This window comes from Octopus bimaculoides, chromosome 25, assembly GCF_001194135.2.
Source record: "Octopus bimaculoides isolate UCB-OBI-ISO-001 chromosome 25, ASM119413v2, whole genome shotgun sequence".
In the NCBI taxonomy this organism is placed as follows: domain Eukaryota; kingdom Metazoa; phylum Mollusca; class Cephalopoda; order Octopoda; family Octopodidae; genus Octopus; species Octopus bimaculoides.
This window is the reverse complement of record NC_069005.1, coordinates 20391659-20411397: the sequence shown is the minus strand read 5'-3', so window position 1 is coordinate 20411397 and position 19739 is coordinate 20391659. Positions and strand designations below refer to the sequence as shown.

Below are 19739 nucleotides of genomic sequence, written 5' to 3'. Positions count from 1 at the left end.
GGAAAATAGATACCATATTTACTTTTGTGTGAGGCGAGAAATTTAGTACAAAACAGAGGGGTAGCATTATACTCGAGTGTAGAAGAAAAAAAAACTAAAATATATTATTGATGTTAAGGTGAAAAAGTAAGGATTGCACAATTTATAAGATGGCATTGTACTCCAGTAAATACGATGTGAGTGTGTATAAAAGTAAAATATTTAAACATGTGTATATAGGTAGATAGTTGCTTATGTATGTGTGTGTGTATATAGATAGATATATAATTTGTAATATTGAATTCAAACCAAATAATGACATTTTGAAAGCATTTCATATGTTTCAAAATGCATCCCCAAGCGTGGCTACGTGAAGAAGCATGCTTCCCAACTACATAGTTCCGGCTTCAGTCCCCAAGACATGGCAGCTAGGGTATCTTCTATTATAGCCTTGAGCTGACTAAAGCCTTGTGAGTGGATTTGGTAGACAGAAACTGAAAAGAACCCATCGTGTGTGTGTGTGTGTGTGTGTGTATATATATATATATATATATATATAAAATCAAAATATTTTGATTATAATCACCTTATTTTGAAATTGTATGGATAATACCGTACTAAATTCTGGTGCCTCAACTTAAGTACCATATTCATCTGAATATATATATGTATATGTGTGTGTGTATATATATAAGATTCAGTTGAATTAGGTACTTAAATTGAGGCACCTCCTTAGGTAGGAATAATATACACACACAACAGTATTATGTAAATATCAAACTTGGTACATAAGTACTGGTCAAATGATATTCTTGCAGTGTATGTAGACAATTAGCCCCAACTGGGTAAAGAAATCTGCTCTTGAGCTGTTCAGACATGTACATTATATTAGATATATGGTCCATAATATTTACGAAGGACAGATTCCAAGACAGGTGAATGAAATATAGATGAGTAACCCACTTAGTAGGAACCCATATCTGATGAAAATACAAGACTTTATGAAATCATTTAGGAATAAACTAGGATTGCCTGTGCCAGCAGATAAGACAGGGAACTTATTTAGATTAGACTACAGTACTTATAGAAGGCTAACCCCTTTAAGATTATCTCAGAAGCTAAAAAAAATTATGATGGACCTTAACTTGGTGGACTGAATGGAACCCATCAAGCTATGTGAACCTAAAATCAACCTCAAGGACCATAAAAAGAATTTTCAGGATAATCCTTCTGTTAGGCTTCTATGTCTTACTAGATCTGATATTGGTCGGCTTTATACATCCATTCTGGATAGTGTTATATCTCTTTTAATTCCAAAATTATTTCTTAAATTATGGTGTAATACTGACAGAAATAGCACACTGGTTTACCTCAATTAGCAATTTAAGTAAGTATTCTTTCATTCAATTTGACATAAACACTTACTGTTCTAGTATTTACCCTATTCTCCTTAATACGGCCCTGTTTTTTTATAAGGATTTCTCTCCTTCGACTAGGGATAAAATAGATATAATTCTTTTAACTAAGAAAATCATTATTGAATTTGAAGGTAAACTGTGGACGAGAAGCAACACTCCTGATAATTTTGATATTATCATGGGTTAAAGCGACTCAGCCCAGGTTACAGATTTAGTTGGTGCCTACCTCCTACACTGTCTTGGTAGGGAGTTCCCTGGTCTGTGGGGTGGTCTATATAGGGATGACTTGTTATATAGGGATGACTTGTTATTTATTATGCCAAATAATAGTAAGGTTGTCATAGAAAGAACTTGGGAAAAAATTAGGAAATTTTTCAAAACCTTTAACTTAGGGCTCACTTCTGAATGCAACACAAAAATAGTAAATTTCTTAGATGTTACATTTCATCTGAATTCTGGTTTATATTATCCATATAGAAAACTGGAGGAAGTTACCCAGTATGTGAATAGATCCTCAAATAACCCCACTAGTGTATTAGTCATAAAGGGAATTTCGAAAAGAATTACACTATTATCAGCTACTCACACTTTTATAACTCTGCTCTCAGACAGGATACAAACAGGATATTATTCTTCAAAACTCAAAGTTTGAAAGACTATAATAACAACTTAATAGTCAGATAATTAAGACTAAATCGAACATTATTAATAAGGAACTTATGAATATTGACTGTACTAGTAATTCTTAAAATCCAACTGAATCTGCTGAACATAATAAAAATGAATATAGAGCCAAGTGAGCAACTAACCTAGCAGATAGATCTTGTAGGGATGGGTTAAGATGTCTTATTGGAATTATGGGCCAGAATTATAGCAATAATGGAATGGGTGCTAAGGGTAGAAGAATGTCTGGTATGCATACTATAAGTAAAGATCTAGATGGGAGGAATTTGTTCAATACTTACAATAAGGGAAATACTTATGGTAATACCATAAATAAGGGCCTATCAGGGAGTTCAAAAGGTAACAAGGGCTGATAGGGACCACTTACTGAAAAATAGGAATACTAAGAAAGGTGATGTAATCTGGTATAATCTGCCTTTCCATTGCACAATAACTACTAATCTGTGTGGAAAATCTCTGGTGATATTGGATAAAAATTTCCCCCCTTTTACATAAATATAGCATATTATTCTCCCTTAAGAAAATCAGAGTTTTATATGTGTATATTCATATGTATTATATAAAAGTCAATGTCTTTATGTGTGTTTGTGTGTTACTTATACATTCGAAAACTACTGCACCAATCCTAATGAAATTTGGAACACAAAATCCAAGCTTAGGGAGAAGGGTAATGCTGTGTGTTTCATACAATTTCATGGACCAAAATTACTGAATGGATGCTTATGATATTTGGAACTTAGATTCAATGCGTAAGGGCAGGTATAATGCAATATGTTTGGTTTGAATTTGAGATAGCTTAAAGGGGGCAGAACCCCCATGAAAATTCATAAATTTTCAATGTTGATGAAATTTCAACCATGGATAATTGACACACATCAGGATGTATTTTCAAACTTTCCTCTTCTCATGAGGATTGTAAGACCCCTAATGGGGGCCTTAACTCCTAAAATTTAGTTGTTTTTTATGATCCAAAACTAGATCAAAAGTACTGAATGGATTTTTCTGAAATTTGGTAATTATATTCTATGCATAAGGGCCATAACCCCCATGAAAATTCATATATTTTTGCTGTTGATGAAATTTTAACCATAGATATTAGACACAAATGAAGTAATATTTCTAAAATTTCATCTTCTTAGAAGTTAGAAAGACCTCTTCATGGGGACTTAACACCCACAATTTTGTCATTTTATCTAAGCAAAAATGAATACAGTTGTGCTCTTCGAAGCTGTAGAGTTACCTGAGCACAAAAGATGAGCATTATTTGTAATTCAATGGTACAACAGTGTAAGAGTTTGCTTTGAGATATACTTACATTGTGATTTCTGCAATGTGGTGCATAAATTGTCAAGTAAATGAGAGGCTTCCACTGATTCAGTTGCAAAGTGTTGAGTAACGTTATTTCCTTCCAGACCTCCTTTGAGTCTTTTTATTATCACTGGGTCACACATAGTCCTCAAGTGGTAACATTGATTTCAAGGCATTCCCAGATGAGTGACTGGTTATTCAAAGACATTTATAGATTGTAAATTTATTCTGTCCAGTTACCTATTGGTATAGTGGTCAGTTGCAAACTCCAGAGGTGACACTTTCATTTCCCCTTAGCCCTCATGTCACACAGTTGTTAATGTTTATTTCAGTTGGGTCACACCTTTCCAATTGTTATAGATCCATAATGCATGTTATGGCTGTGCCTGTCACCTGTATGATGAGGAATTCTACGTTGGGGAGTAGTAACGACTAGGGTAGGGTAGCTGATTGCTTATTGTGATCTTCTGTCTTTTGGTTTCCTGTAGCTTTGCTCTCTTTTACAAACCCAGTGAACATACATATATTTCCTATTTCAAAGAAATTCAAACAATAGATATAACACCCAAGTCAAAAAGATTCTCAACAATTCAACTTCTCTGGTTGACATTAAGACACCCACCCCCAATAGGGGCCTTAACTCCCACATTTTAGAGCTCCATGACCTCTTATTTTTCAGGAGCAAAACCGTTTTAACAGGTTCCATAAGACTGGAATTTTGGTATCTGCGCATAAAGATCAGTAGTATGGGATACATGTGTCATGATTAGAATTTTTTTACGGTGTGTAAAGAGGGAATCGAATTATAGGTATTCCAGTACATTAGAGAAAATATAACAGAAAAGTCTAATTCTTCCATTGCATGTAACACGGGCAACGCCGGGTATCTCTGCTAGTTCGTTATATATTTCAAATAATTTTTAATTATTTACCTTATATTTAATACTTAATGTCTTATCGTTACCCTCCTGTAATTAGTACATATGGTAAATCCATTGTCAACTGAAATAGTTGCAGAATCACTGTAAATGTTTTGCTCCATAGATTTAAATCTATGTTAAACCATTTTGATTTACAATGATGTAATGATTTCATTAATCAATTAAAGGAGTCATTAGTAACAGCTGTAATGAATTGACACCTGTACCTCTACTGTTACTTATATATATATATATATATATATATATATATATATATAATAGGGTAAACATTTTATATTAATTAATATCAATTTAATACCAGGAAACCAGCACATTAAAAGAATCAGAAGATTCAGAAAAAATTTTCTGAGATCTCAAAAGGATTATAGTATATGTGTATATAAAAGAGACCACTAAGTGGACTGCTAATGTGGGTCACTGGAATGTTCTAGCACATTACCAGTCCACTTAGTGGTCTCTTTTATATATATATGTATATGTGTGTGTTCATGTCTGTTCCCCACCACTGCTTGACAACTAGTGTTGGTGTTTCTGAGCAATCCTATTCAAGAACACACTATTCTCAACTCACTAGAACAAGAAAAAGGTGACAAAAAGTGTCCTTTCAAAAATTGCTGCTTCATTCCTTCCTGGTCAACAGATCATGGCTGATGGAATCCTAATATTGCAGTCATGATATTAGGACATGACGTATACCACTAAAGCTTGGTGCATGGAATGTATGCACTTTACTTGACAACAGCACAATAGATAGAGCTGCAAGAAGATCAGCCCTTGCCAGTAAATAATTATTGAAGTACAAAGCACTGGTGCTGGTACCATGCAAAAAGTACTGGTGATGATGTCATGTAAAAAGCACCCAGTACACTCTGTAAAGTGATTGACATTAGGAAGGGCATCAAGCTGTAGAAACCAAGTCAAAACAGACTATGGAACCTGGTGCGGCCCTTGGCCTTACCAACTCCTACCAAGCTATCTGACCCATGCCAGCATGGAAAACAAACATTAAATGATAATGAGGATTAATATTGACATAGCTGCTCTCAGTAAAACAAACTACCAGAAATTGGGCAGCTGAAGGTAAATGGGGCAGGCTACACATTCTACTGGTCAGGGATGGATAAAGATGACAAGTGCAAAGCTGGTGTAGCTTTTGCTGTTAAAAATAGCCAAGCAAAAAGTCTCCCAAAAGCCATGAATGATTAGCTTAGGATTATGAGATTATCAATAAGACAGTTTTGTCAACCTTGTAAGCTGCTGTGCCCTTATGATGACCCTTGACCAAACATCCAACATGAAGTTCTGCAAAGGTCTGTCATCACTAATTTCAGCCATTCCTCAAATAGAAAAACTCATCTTACCAGTGCCAGGACTGATCACAGGACATGGCAGAGTGTGTTAAGAACTAATGGCATTGGCAACTGTGATTCCAGGGGTAAACTTTTACCCCAGTTTTGTACTGTGAACCAGTTATTCTTGATGAACACCACTTTAAAACTCCCTTCCTAAGAACTGCATGTCTTAGATGCACCCCTGCTTTAAACACTGGCATTTGACTGTCTACATCATTTCTCATCAGAAAGATTGATACAACATATATGTTGCCAAGCCTTTGTGTGGTATCAATTGCCGGACCAACCACCACCTATTGTTAATCAAGTGCAAACTCGAAATAGAGAAGAGCAGATGACCACAAGATAAACAAACAAAAACTGCTCTGAACCTCAACAAACTTAGATCCAAGGATAAGCAGACTAAGCTTGAAGATACAGTAATCTGCTCATTAGATAACTTGGATCTTTCCATTGAGGATAAGTGGGTCAAATTCCAAGACACTATGTATCCTCACTCGAAGTGTTAAGGGAAATAGAACATAAACATCAAGGCTGGTTTTATGAGAATGATGATGAAATAGCAGAGTTGTTAAACAGGAAGAAATAATTACACCAAAAGTTTCTTGCAAACAACACACAAGGAAATGAATCAGCCTATATAAGTTATTGTCATCTACTGTAGAAAGAACTCAGAACTATGGAAAATGAGTGAATTCAGCAATGAGCTAGGGAAATGCACAACCTGCTTGAGATAAGACATTAAAGGCTACTATGAAATGGTAAAAAAAAAAAGAACTGTCACCTAACAAAGAAATCACTGATATTAAGGCAATGGGCAGAACAATTTGATTCTTTCTTGAATTACCCCTTTCATATAATTGTAGAGGCAGTAAACCAGCTACCTCATGTATCCACTATCATTTAAGTGACCCACATACACTTGATGAGATTTTCAATTGACTTTTAAATGACTGACCGATGGTAAAGTTGCTGGGTCTGATACAATTCCTGCTGAGATCTACAAACATGGTGGACAGAGAATACAGGATAAACTATTTGCACTGTTTGCTACAATGTTGGAGCACAAACAAATTCTATAAGAATTCAAAGATGTCTGCATCATACACCTCTATAAAAGAAAAGAAAATGGCCTTCATTGTAACAACTACAGGGACATATCACTCATGCCATTTGCAGGAAAAATCCTAATGCAAGTCCTGCTCAATTGACTCAAACATCTTGAATCTGGGCTTCTTCCCAACTGTCAATGTGGTTTCCAAGAATCTTGTGGGACCATGGACATGATCCTTGTTGCATGACAGCTTCAATAAAAATGTCAGGAACAAAATCAAGATCTCTACACTATATTCATCAATCTGGTCTAGGCTTTTGATACTGTAAGCAGACAAGTTCATTAATATGACATATAAATTTCAAGATGGTGTGCAAGCTCGTGTCTTGAATGATGGAAAATTCTCAGCACTTTTCACAATAACCAATGGTGTGAAACAAGGTTGCATTCTGGCACTTCTGTTTTTCAGCTTGATGTTTAGTGCAGTGTTTCATGATGTATTCTCCCGTGAAACACTTGGCATCTCATCAGATACAGCTAAGATGGTGGTCTTTTTATCACCAGCTACCAAAAAGCTGAGACTGAAACCAGGATCACTACCACAAAGGAGTTCCTTTTTGTGGATGATTGTGTTCTGAAAGCAAATCTTCAACAGAACTTAGACAGCTTTGCTTCAGCTTGTGATAGCTTCAGTTTCACAATCACTATCAAACACACTGGAGTCATCTAACAACCCACTCCAGGAAAACCTTACATTGAACCACTGTCAATCAGTCTTTACATTGATAATGAAGTGGACACAAGTATAGCAAAAATCAGCTTTGCATTTGGATATCTTCATAACAATGTGTGTTAAAGACCTGGTCTGACTATAAAAATAAAACTTGACAAATACAAAGTTGTTGTAACATGCCAAAAGCTTAACTACTTTCATCTAACATGCCTGTGAAAAATTCTTAACATCAGGTGGCGGGATAAAATTGTCAATACAGCTGTGACAATGTCCAACAGCCATCTTCCTTCTCATCCATGTTATTTACTACAGATCTTTCTGACATCCTTCCTTTTCTCACTGAATTGCCTACATCTGCAATGAGTATGTCCAACGTGTTTGTGCACAAAACCTCCCCTATTTTTGAAAGAACACACATTAGTAAGATGGTTGGTGTTTCCACAACAGAAGCATTCACATTTCTCTGGCAGTTTATGAATGAATTTTCAGATTCATCTTGTGGGTAGCCTTACATGTTCTGAAAGAATATAACAAAAACTGCTCATGAATTACATTAGGAACAGGGTGAACATGTTTCTCCATGAGCTGACAGAGTTCATAAAAATATTTTTTTCACCCAGTTTATTATAGGATAGACCTTAAAGAATTAAAGAATTGTTTATCAACCATAGACAATAGTATTTCTTATTGCCTTCCACATTGTTGGATACAAAGAAAATTCTTAAATGCTCCACATAATTCATCCCATGTTCCTCCAGACTGTTCCATTCATTTACAACTCCAAACAATAACCTTTTTGAGGACGAATGTGAATTCAAAGTTTAAATTTGCAATTAATATTGTAGTCTGCTGAAGAGTATTGTATCATTTGGTACATCTATACATTCTATTTCTGTAAAAATATCAACGTTGACATCTTGGATGTGTGTCTGTGTGTGTGTATAAAAATAAAAACTACTCACACACAACACAAACATATGCAAACACATTTTATTTTGTTGCCAATGTGGTCTTCTTCAATGGGTTTAAAAGCAATTGCTGCATACTAAAGCTTCAGTGTAACTTCTCTTTCCCCTTAGTCTCACTTCAAGTTGGCTCCCATTGTCAATACCAAGCACCTTGTTTTTTTGCTGGAAAGCTGCATAGTTAGCCAGGCAACCAACACTAGAATTATTTTCCCTGCTTCCATCTTATTGTCAGCACAACAAGGCTTATCTAGAGATAAGAAGACAGTCCTAGACCCGTTTCTGCCTCAATAAGTGTCATCAGTGCATCAGTTGCCCAAACTTATCTCTGGTAGCCAATGGACTTAGATTTGTATGGAAAAAAAACCCCAGAAAACATTTATAGTCAAGCTGATTTGCATTCATTAAGCAAAATGAGCTGAGAGAAATAATTTAGAGTTGTGAGTGGCATGTATTGGAACAACACAGACAAATACAGGTATAGCAAATACTCTACAACATAAATTCTTGGTTCTATTAAAATTGTCTTTGCTTCTAAAGGATATGCCATAATTACCAAATAGCAATTAAGACCAGCTCGGTGACATAATTTCAATAATCAAGAATTCTCCGAAGTTGACATACCTTTAAGGAAAAGTACATGTTAATTATCCGGAGATATACATACATATATATAGCAATACATACATAAATATCTTTTATCTTTTACTTGTTCTATTCATTAGACAGTGGCCATACTGGGGCACTGCCTGGAAGAATTTTTAGTTGAATGAATCAACCCCAGTACTTGTTTATTTTTCTTTAAGCCTGGTACATATTCTGTTGGTCTCTTAGACTGAACAGCTGTTTATCAAGCAACAGTCAAATACCCTGAGCTAGCTTGTGTGTGAGTTTGTGACTGAGAGCTTTCAGCTTATGCCTCTGTTGTCATTGCCACAAAACTTCCAATGAAAAGAAAAAGTAAAGCTGCACTGCAAGATTTTTAAGGTGAGGTAGTATTGCACAACAACTACACTCACTCTCTCTTCCTGCTCTTCTACTATCTGGTGACAAGACTGAATGAAGACAACCGAGAAAAAGGGCCAGATGTAGTAACTGCCAGAATGAGTCAATTGACTATAGGGGTCGACTAAAAAAAACTCAATCTCTACTCTCTCCAATACCACTGTGAGTGGTACATCATTTGTGTGATGTGGAAAATATTCCATCAATATTGCACAAATGATGTTGGCATCAATTTTAAAATCCACCCACTACAAAAATCGAACTCAAGACACATAACATTATGACACAACTACTTTACCTCAACCAGTCCAGCTCTCTTTAATATTATACCAAAATAATCAAAACAGAAACAGATACCTGAAAATTCAAAAGTTCTCTGGATAAATTTCTTCAAAAAATCTCAGACCAACCTCCTAATCTGGATATGTCTCCAACAATAATAACTCTTTGCTAGAGTGGGCCATGGTGTCCCATATATGACTAAGTTGTGAATTACAATCTAAAAGACTTCACTAGATGGTGCTATTAAGTTAGACATGACCTGGGCCTATACTGGCCAAAACCTATCTCAGTTATCTCAGTTATCTAATCCTCCTACTGTCACAATAAAACTGCAAAACAACCTGAATGCAACCTGAAAATGGGCTGATGAAAAGAACATGCAGTTCAAAACTGAGAAATTTCAAGCACTTCACTATTGGCCCACAAAGACTGCAGCTGGAATACACAGGACCAGAGGGTAGTGCAATCCCAGAGTCAGAGTTGGTGTGTGACCTGGGAATCCACATGAGTAATTATGCAACATTCCATGTGCATATTACCTAGATGGTAACACTCTCCAGGTGAGTAGCTGTATGGATTCTGGGATCATTCAGAACCAAGAAAAATGGATACCATGCTACTCCTATGGAGAACTTTCATTCTCAGTCATCTGGATTACTGCTCCCAACTGTGGTAACCACAGTATCAAACTGGTGGCAGAACTTGAGGCAATAAAGTGCCACCACACAAAGAAGATTGACTCAGGAAAACAGATGAGCTACTGAGAGAGGCTACAAGAACTGAAGCTCTATTCTGGGGAGGGGGCATGAAAGATATGCAGTGATATACAGATCCTGGAAGGTCTAGCTCTCAACTTCGAAATCAAAAGCTATATCTACTACCAGACTGCATAATACCAAATATCTTGCATTTTCCATCTAGATTAAGGATCCAGTACTGTAACAGCTTGGGTTTCAAGGGCCCACAGCTATTCAACATTCTGCCAAACAACTTGAGAGATTTTGAAGGTACAGATGTGGAAGTCTTCAAAGAGCATCTGGAGAAATTTTTTATCTGAAATATCAGAGGAACCTACATTGCAGCAGGAAGCACAAAGAAGAGCTACTCTGTCCAACACACTACTTCACCAGAAACAGTACAGGGAAAAAACCCAATCACACTGAAAGGTGGTGTTCCAGCATGACCTCAGTAAAAGTTAAACCATAGAAGATACATATATATAGAAATATATAGATGTGGATTCCAAGAGTTGTATGGCTATCATAGAAAGCTCTTCCAAAGGACATGGTTAACAGACCACATAGTCATCCAATACAGAGAAGTGTAATGCAGAGTGTCTATGCAGCTAAAATCCAGAAAATCCAATCAAGAAATTACTTTATGAGGAAGTGTATATAAACCGTAAAAAGTCAGGAGATATGAGAAATGAATATATTTAACCACTTGACATCTTTAGGATTAAAGCCATTTTGCAGCCTTCTTCATGTAGTAACAATTTTAGTGTGGAATAAGGTTGTTTACATGTTTGCATTAATATGCATGCTATGCTGCATTATACAATTGTATATTCACAAATCAATGTAGATGAAGAAAGCTTGCTCATCAGATCACTGGAACATCATGGTTACACCAACGTTTGCACTTATCCAACTGTGAACTTTGATACACATTACATGTTTGTACCAGTATAATCTCTTCTCTTGCACACATGTAATTCCTTTAAAAACCCCAAATTTTTCTCTCAGCTCATTTGTGCTTTGTCATTCAGGCACACTAACATTATTCATCCAACAGCACATGCTTACCGCATTTTGTTCCAGCTTTGCATATCTTCCATGTTCAGCACCTATATTTCATTACCATTTAACATCACATTTTGTACACAAATCATCATCATCATCATTTATTGTCCACTTTCCATGCTGGCATGGGCTGGATAATTTCAGAGGACCTGACAAGCTGCAAGGTTTACATCAACTACTTTACAGTATGTGCGGGGTGCTTTTTCTTTGTGACACTGGTACTAATGAGGGTTGCCAAGTAAACATTTTGTTGCTAGCAATGATAATTCCCTTGAATTTTTTCTACTCCATCCTTACCCTAACTACTATACTTTTGCTACACACTCCCCTACTGCTTACCATGTCACATAGCTACTCCATACCTGTAACATGTAATGTGTTTTGTAGTTCTAGTATATGTAGCTACAAGGGGTGACTCACTTCCAGTTATTGCAGGAAACAGAAATTGTACAGGTATAATCATGCCTGTCCCTACATGTCACATTGTAAATTGCAGTTTTTCACTAATATTTGTTTGTCTTTTACGGCTTCTGAAGTGGACTAAGGTATTATAATCCTTTCTACTATAGGCACAACGCCTGAAATTTAGGGGAGGGGATAGTCAATTTCACCGACCCTAGTGTTTCACTGGTACTTAATTTATTGACCCTGAAAGGATGAAAGGCAAAGTTGACCTCAGTGGAATTTGAACTCAGAACATAAAGGCAGACAAAATGCCCCTAAGCATTTTTTCCAGGCGTGCTAACTACTCTGTCAGCTTGCTGCCTTACTAGGGTGTTATAATGGAAGCAGTTGAATGCAGATCAGTGATCAGGTTCTTATACTTGAAGGTTGTACACCAAAAACTTTTGATTGAGATGAAAGAAATTTATGGTGGTGATACACCATCATACAATATAGTCAAGCACTGGCATTGCCAGTTCAAATGTGGTCAGACATCGATGAAAATTGCTCCTATTCCTGGACAACAACATTCTGCCATTGATGATGACAATGTCCATAAAGTGGAAGCTGACATTTTGGAGGATCACCACATTCAGCAATTAATCCAAGAAGTGAAGATATGTGTAGGGTGCATGGAAAAAAATCATTCGTGATCATTTGCACATGCAGAAGTTGTCTGCACGCTGGATTCCCCAGATGCTCACCCCTTTTCTGAAGCAGAAACAAGTCAATTGCTGCCAGGCCCTTTTGGCAATGTGTCGAGAAAACAAAGAAGACTTTTTCAGCAAGCTTAAAACACAGGATGAAACCTGATTCCATCACTATGATCCTGAGACTAAAGTCCAATAGAAGCAATGGAAGCATGATAATTCACCATCTCCAAAGAAGGCTTATGGCCAACCCTCAGTGGAGTAGTGATGATGGATTTTCTTGCAAAGGGCACCACAATTAATGGGGCATATTATGCTTCTCTGCTGCAGAAATTGCAGGACACCATCAAAGCAGAGAAGTGTGACATGTTGACTAAAGGAGTCCGCCACATTTAAGACAACGCCCCAGTTTACAATGCATATGTTGCCCAGATGAAAGCACACTCCTGTGGTTATGAAATGCTTCCTGATCCCCCTTACTCTTCCGACCTTGCACCACCATCTGACTTCCACCTCTTTCCAACCATGAAGTCTTTTTTAAAGGGAAAGCACTTTTCGGATGATGATGAACTTATTTCCGAGGTAAAGTCTTGGCTCCAGGTGCAATCTACAGACTTCTACAGATGAGGTTTTCACAGCTACATAAAACAATGAGAGAAGTGTGTCACCATTGGTGGTGGCTATGTAGAGGAGGACTAAAACTTATGCCAAGTTTCGTTTATCCCAGTCCTTGGGAAGTGGTTCAGGGGAAATCTTTAATGAATGCCCCTCGTATATCACACACTTGTTACATAGTTATATCACAGTTGAGATATCTATATATAATTTGTTACACTGCTCATTATTCCATCAATATATCATAAGTTTTAAGCAGTTATTCAGTAGTCGTGTTTATACCACAAAATTATTCTGTCTACTGTTTTTGTGTGTATGTTTGTACCAGCTGCTGCTGTGTTCCAGATACGAGGGGAGTACTGTAGCAGTAGGAGATGCTTGTGGCTTATAAACTGTGAGAATCAGCAGCTGTACAGAAACAGAAATAATTTCTAACCCTGAAAAGGAGGCTTGTGTTCTGTTTTGTTTTTTTTTCTTTTATGTAGTTTAGTCTGCGTTATAAATGTGATGTCCTCTCATTGGGGAGGATCCAAGGATTTATTTAGGTTATGTAATAAAAGATTTCATGTGTATCTTTTCCTTTTTTCGGTCATTGGACTGCAGCCATTATCAGGCATTGTCTTGAAGGGTTTCTTGAACCAATTGACCTCAGTACTTTAAGTTTAGTAATTACTTTAGCAGTCTCCACTGCTGGATTTCTGAATTAGAGGAACATAGGCAAACCAACACTGGTTGTCAAGAGGTGGTAGTGATGTAACAAACACAGACTAAAGATATACACATGTATACGATTGACTTCCACACAATTTCCAGCTAACAAATTCACTCACAAGGCACTGGTTGGCCCAGGGCTATAGTAGAAGACACTTGCTCAAGGTGCTGTGCTGTGAGACTCAACCTGAAACCACGTGGTTGTAAAGGGAACTTCTTAACTGTTATATTGTTTTTGCATCTTTTACCTTGCTCACTTGAAGATGAGACTGACTGGGGTAGTATCTTATGGCCAGATGCCCTTCGTTACGTCAACCCTTGTTTTCAAGTAAGATATTTAATTCATGACTTCACATGCATTGCCAAACTGTTACTGGAACTTTTGTTTGTGTGGGAAACAAACATCATCCACTGCAAACAGAATAGCATCAATATCTTACTCTACCGGTCTCTTTTTGCCAAACAGCTAAGTTACGGTGATGTAAAAGAGACTGATAGAATAAGTGCCTGACTTAAAAACTAAGTACTGGGGTTAATTTGTCTTCAAGGCACCGCCCCATGGACTGAGATGTCTGGTGATGTGAGGTTCTTGAGAAGACCTGCCCACTTCAGTGAAACTGAGTTCTAGAAGCATTGTGTGTTCCACTCACACATAACAAAACTTTTCACACACCCTACCCCCACATCTCTTCATCTTTCCTTCACATTTCCTCCTTCATGTATTATGCTTAACTCTCACTCCCCAATCCTGTCCCCATGGCCCTGTTTCTCTGTATCATTGCTATCTGGTAGCCTCTGCCCCTCCCCCTATACCCAGGTTTTCACCATTCACTGCATTCCCCTCCCCCACTCTCTACTCATGCTCCTTTGACAATGTCCTGTCACTTATATGATGACCTTTGAACCTCAAGGATATGACCTGGTGCTTGCCACTATCTATCTCTCTCTTGCTTTACTCAACCATCCCATTTATATTCTGATCCCCCATCCCTTATGAGCATGCCTGGCATTTTGCCACCATCTCTATACTGCTGTCTCCCACTCTCTCTTTCTTTCTATCTCCTGCTCCTCCCTCGGGTAGCCATGTATCTCTTCTATGGCAGAAAACCTGTTTCTGTCCTCATTCCTGATCTCTCTCTCTCTCTCTCTCTCTCTCTGGACAGGTAACCTTGTACCTCCTCTACAGCAAGACACCTGTTTCTGTCTCAATATAACCTTCCATCATCTGACATAAGATTACCTCCTCCAATGCCCCTTCCCCCTCTCAAAAGATTTTTGTCTTGCAAGTTACTTGGTGACCCTTCCAGTGCAGGTGCCACTTAAGCATCCAGTCCACTCTGTAAAGTGGCTGGAGTTTGGAAGGGCATCCAGTTGTAAAATCCTTACCAAAAATGACTTCACCTGTGCTTGTGCCATGTAAAAAGCACTCAGTCCACTCTGCTGGGTGGTTGGTGTTAGGAAGGGCATCCAGCCATAAAAACTCTGTCAAAACAGACACAGAAGTCTGGTGCAGGCTTCTGCCTAGCAGGCTTCTGCCTAGCAGGCTTCTGCCTAGCAGGCTTCTGCCTAGCAGGCTTCTGCCTAGCAGGCTTCTGCCTAGCAGGCTTCTGCCTAGCAGGCTCCTGTCAAACGGTCCCACCCATGCCAGCATGGAAGGCGGATATTAAACAATGATGATGATGGTGATATATGTGTGTGTCTTTGTGTCTGTCCACCAACCATTGCTTGATAATGAGTGTTGGTGTGTTTACATCCCTGTAACTTAGTGGTTCGGCAAAACAGACTGATAGAATAAGTACTGGGCTTTAAAAAAATGTCATGGTCGATTTCTTCAACTAAAACCCTTCAAGGCAGTGCCCCAGCATGGCCACAGTCAAATGACTGAAACAAGTAAAAGACTGATTAAGGGAAGTCTAATCCTTGCTTGCATGCAATGGACAACTGTGGAGATGTGTGTCGTTCTGAAATCATCAACAGAACCAAACTTAAGCTAGCTTACTCTCTCTTTTACTCTTTTACTTGTTTCAGTCATTTGACTGTGGTCATACTGGAGCACCGCCTTTAGTCGAGCTAATCAACCCCGGGACTTATTCTTTGTAAGCCTAGTACTTATTCTATCGGTTTCGTTTTGCCAAACCGCTAAGTTATGGGGACATAAACACACCAGCATCGGTTGTCAAGCAATGCTAGGGGAACAAACACAGACACACAAACACACACACACACGCACACATATATATATACATATACCACTGAGCATTTCGCCCGGCGTGCTAATGTTTCTGCCAGCTCGCCGGCTTCTTTCAGTTTCTGTCTACCAAATCCACTCACAAGGCTTTGGTCGGCCCAAGGCTATAGTAGAAGACACTTGCCCAAGATGCCATGCAGTGGGACTGAACCCAGAACCATGTGGTTGATAAGCAAGCTACTTACCACACAGCCACTTCTGCGCCTTCCCTTCCTTTTAGAGCATTACTAACAGTTACCACCAGGCTTTTGTTTTCTTTCTCCAACTAAGAGAAACTTCAATTGAAATGTCTGTGGGCATCATTCAATACATCACCTTGTAGTTTATTTATGTCATTGGTTCATTTTAATTATTTCCCTTAGTTCAGTGTATATCTTTCCTCTACATACAGGCTTGTCCTTTGCAACCCTCTCCAGCTGAGCATCCCTAATCTTGTAGGCTTGTAAGTGCTGGTGCCATATAAAAGCACCCAGTACACTCTGTAAAGTGGTTGGCATTAGGGAGGGCATCCAGCCATAGAAACCGTGTCAAAACAGACATAGAGCTTGAACAGCCCTTCTGTTGGTCAGCTCCTGTCAAACCATCCAACCCATGCCAGCATGGAAAAGAGGCGTTAAATGATGATGATGATGATTGTATTTTGGTGAGAGAGAGAGAGAGAAAGAACAGTAGGTAGGTGTGGCTACCCAAATGTTTGGGTACACTATACCCATTTACTTCCTGAATAGGTAGTCTGTGGTGGTACAAACACTTGGATTCACATCCTCCTTCACCACTTAAAGCAGTTGGTCCCTACTCTCCGAAACTTCTGAAGTCACTCTCATCCTCATGGCACACACAATCTATCTTTTATCAGACAATGAGGAAAGTGTCTAATGATCCCTTGGCTTGCTAGAAATAGCAGCCAAATCACCTTCAAATTACACCTTAGCACCTTAGAAAAAGAAAAGATTTAATGATACTTTAGATTGTGCAAATTTACTTACTGAAGCCTTTTGCTCCCTATGCAGCATAGGCCATCAATGACTTTTTTCTATTATTCTCAACTCAGGGCTGTCCTTCTCTGCTTCTCTCCAGTTGGATCCCCACTTTTTCAGTTTGGCTTCAGTATCCAGCCTCAGAATCCTCCCTCCAGACATTTTTAGAGCATCTTCTTTTCTATCCCCCCCTGAGGGTTCACTGTGTCATATGTTTCCCTGAGCAAAGGCTTTCCTCTCTCAGGTCTTGTTGGTTTTTCAGTTGTCATCAATGTTTTTGTAACTTTATTTCTATGTGGAGGTGTCGGCTTTACGCAAACCTATTTTTACCTCAAGGAAGAGGTGATCTTTATTAGTCTAGCCTCTATCCTTTGACCTAACATTGGAGGCTTTCTAGGGACTTTCTCACTGCTAGTATAGCTCTCAGGGCCATCACACCACATCAAGGATTGAACCTTGTGGTGAAGAGAACAGATTTAGATGTTTGTAAAAGGAAGGTGGGATGGTCATAGCTGGAATGTCTTTGATCATAGTTCTACTCATCAGGACTGTCATAGTGCTTAACAACCACATAACTCATTTTTAATTTTGTTTTATACTTTAGAAAGAGGTGGAACAACAACTCAAATAACATTTGCAGCCTTCATTACAGATTGCTGTCATTTTAATATGGTTGATGCTTATGAGGGGTGGGGGTGCTGAAAAGTTCCTCACTTTGAATGAAAGAAATTACAGGAGGATCAGTTAATTATAATTTTATTCAACATATTCCCCTCTCAGATTCTCACTCATTGCAGTGGTCTTTTAATTTTTCTAAGCCCTGCAAAAGAACTCAGAAGGTTGGACCTCCAAACAGGCCTTTTTATGACACCCTTAAAACCGGGAACTTTTCAGCACCCTCTTTTAAAATCAGTAGACTGGTAAAATTTAACATCTGCATATTTTTTTTTATTTAATATTCATACTTTTTACCTATGCCCTGATAAAGTTAAATCTTTCTTTTGCTTGCTTTACACAGTTTAATAACTGTGACCATGCTGAGACACTGCAAATGTTTTTTATTAAGAAATAAAAACTTCAAGGACTGTTACTAGCTTCGTTTTCTTTCATAGAAAAACAAGTTCCACCAGTTAACTTGGCAAGGGCTAATTTCAAATAATGACACTAGCAATATCTTTTTCTTTTTTCTTGTAACCTTGAATATTTAATTATGTTAAAAGGTAATTGACATCAGTTCTTTTTGTTACCTGTTAACTCTGAAACTCATCAGACCAGTTCAGTTGCAAAATTCTCTATATTTTATCATAAAACTAGGATACTCGTATTGTTAAAAACATCAATAGTGTTATTAATGATAGAAAATTGTGCATCAAAATAATGGGTGAAACCATTGATCAAAGTCAACAAGAGAGTAAATATATGCACATACACAGAAACAGATACAGGTGCAATGTCTTGATTGAAAATATCATCCGTGTAGCATATATATAGCTACACACACACACACACACACACACACATACATACATACATATGTATATACTTACACACACACACACACACACACATATATATATATACACACACACACTTGCAATGAATATTGAGTGCAAAAGTGCACTGGATAACCAGCTGGAAGAGATGTCTTCCTGGGATTAAAATAACAGTATCATCAGATCCTAAAGAGCACCCATGTTACAGTGGCAATAAACACTACCATATGCATTTACTCTCTCTCTCTCACATACACACATGTACATTCCTACATACATATGTTAGACTTGTATCAGTGTCTTTCTACCAATTCTCCTCACATGGCTTTGCATCAGCCTTGGGCTATAGTAGAATACACTGGCTCAAAGTACCTATCCATGCCTCTGTATGTATGTATGTGTGTGTGCATATGTATACACACACACACACACACACACACACACACACACATATATAATTCAAACAGAGGTTATGTTGGCCTCATGAAGGGATTGTATCATCCAAGGAAATACTGGTTCAGTACCTAATATTTTGAGGAGAGGATTAAATCCATAAAAATAACAGGTTTATATGTAAACCATGGTTTATAATCATGCAAATGAAGAATAAGAAAATGGAGAGATTGAAGTTAATAAGAGTTTATTATCAGCAAAAAATCGATCATTATCCCTTACGGCAGTTTCAATTAAGTTAAGTGAGGTTAAATAAGTATAAAATCATGCTTCTGAGCTTAATCTCTTCAGAGGGAGGAAAAATATACTCTTTAATAATTTGTGTTAGTTTTTTTAATCAACATGGTAGATTGAATATGATTAGTAATGTATGTGTCTAGGTGAGGCGGTTACAGGTTAGTAGTGGGTAAGATATAGTATGCAAATATAATTAGGGTAATGGATATTAAATAAATAGAAATTAAAGAGTAAATTACAATGTAAATAAAGTATATGAATGAGGTGAGGAATTAAATTACATTTGTAGGTTATATACAAAATTGACCAAACTTATCTATATATAAAAATACATCTTGCAATCATACATTCATCTGTTAATTCAGTATATATATATATATATATATAT

The 19739-nt window shown here is 37.6% G+C and overlaps 1 protein-coding gene across 2 annotated transcripts in view; it reads left to right on the top strand.

The window, feature by feature from the left end:
• The window catches only part of LOC106873150 (glycolipid transfer protein), a 42787-nt gene that overhangs the window by 2482 nt on the left and 20566 nt on the right, over positions 1-19739 (top strand). The window lies entirely within an intron of this gene.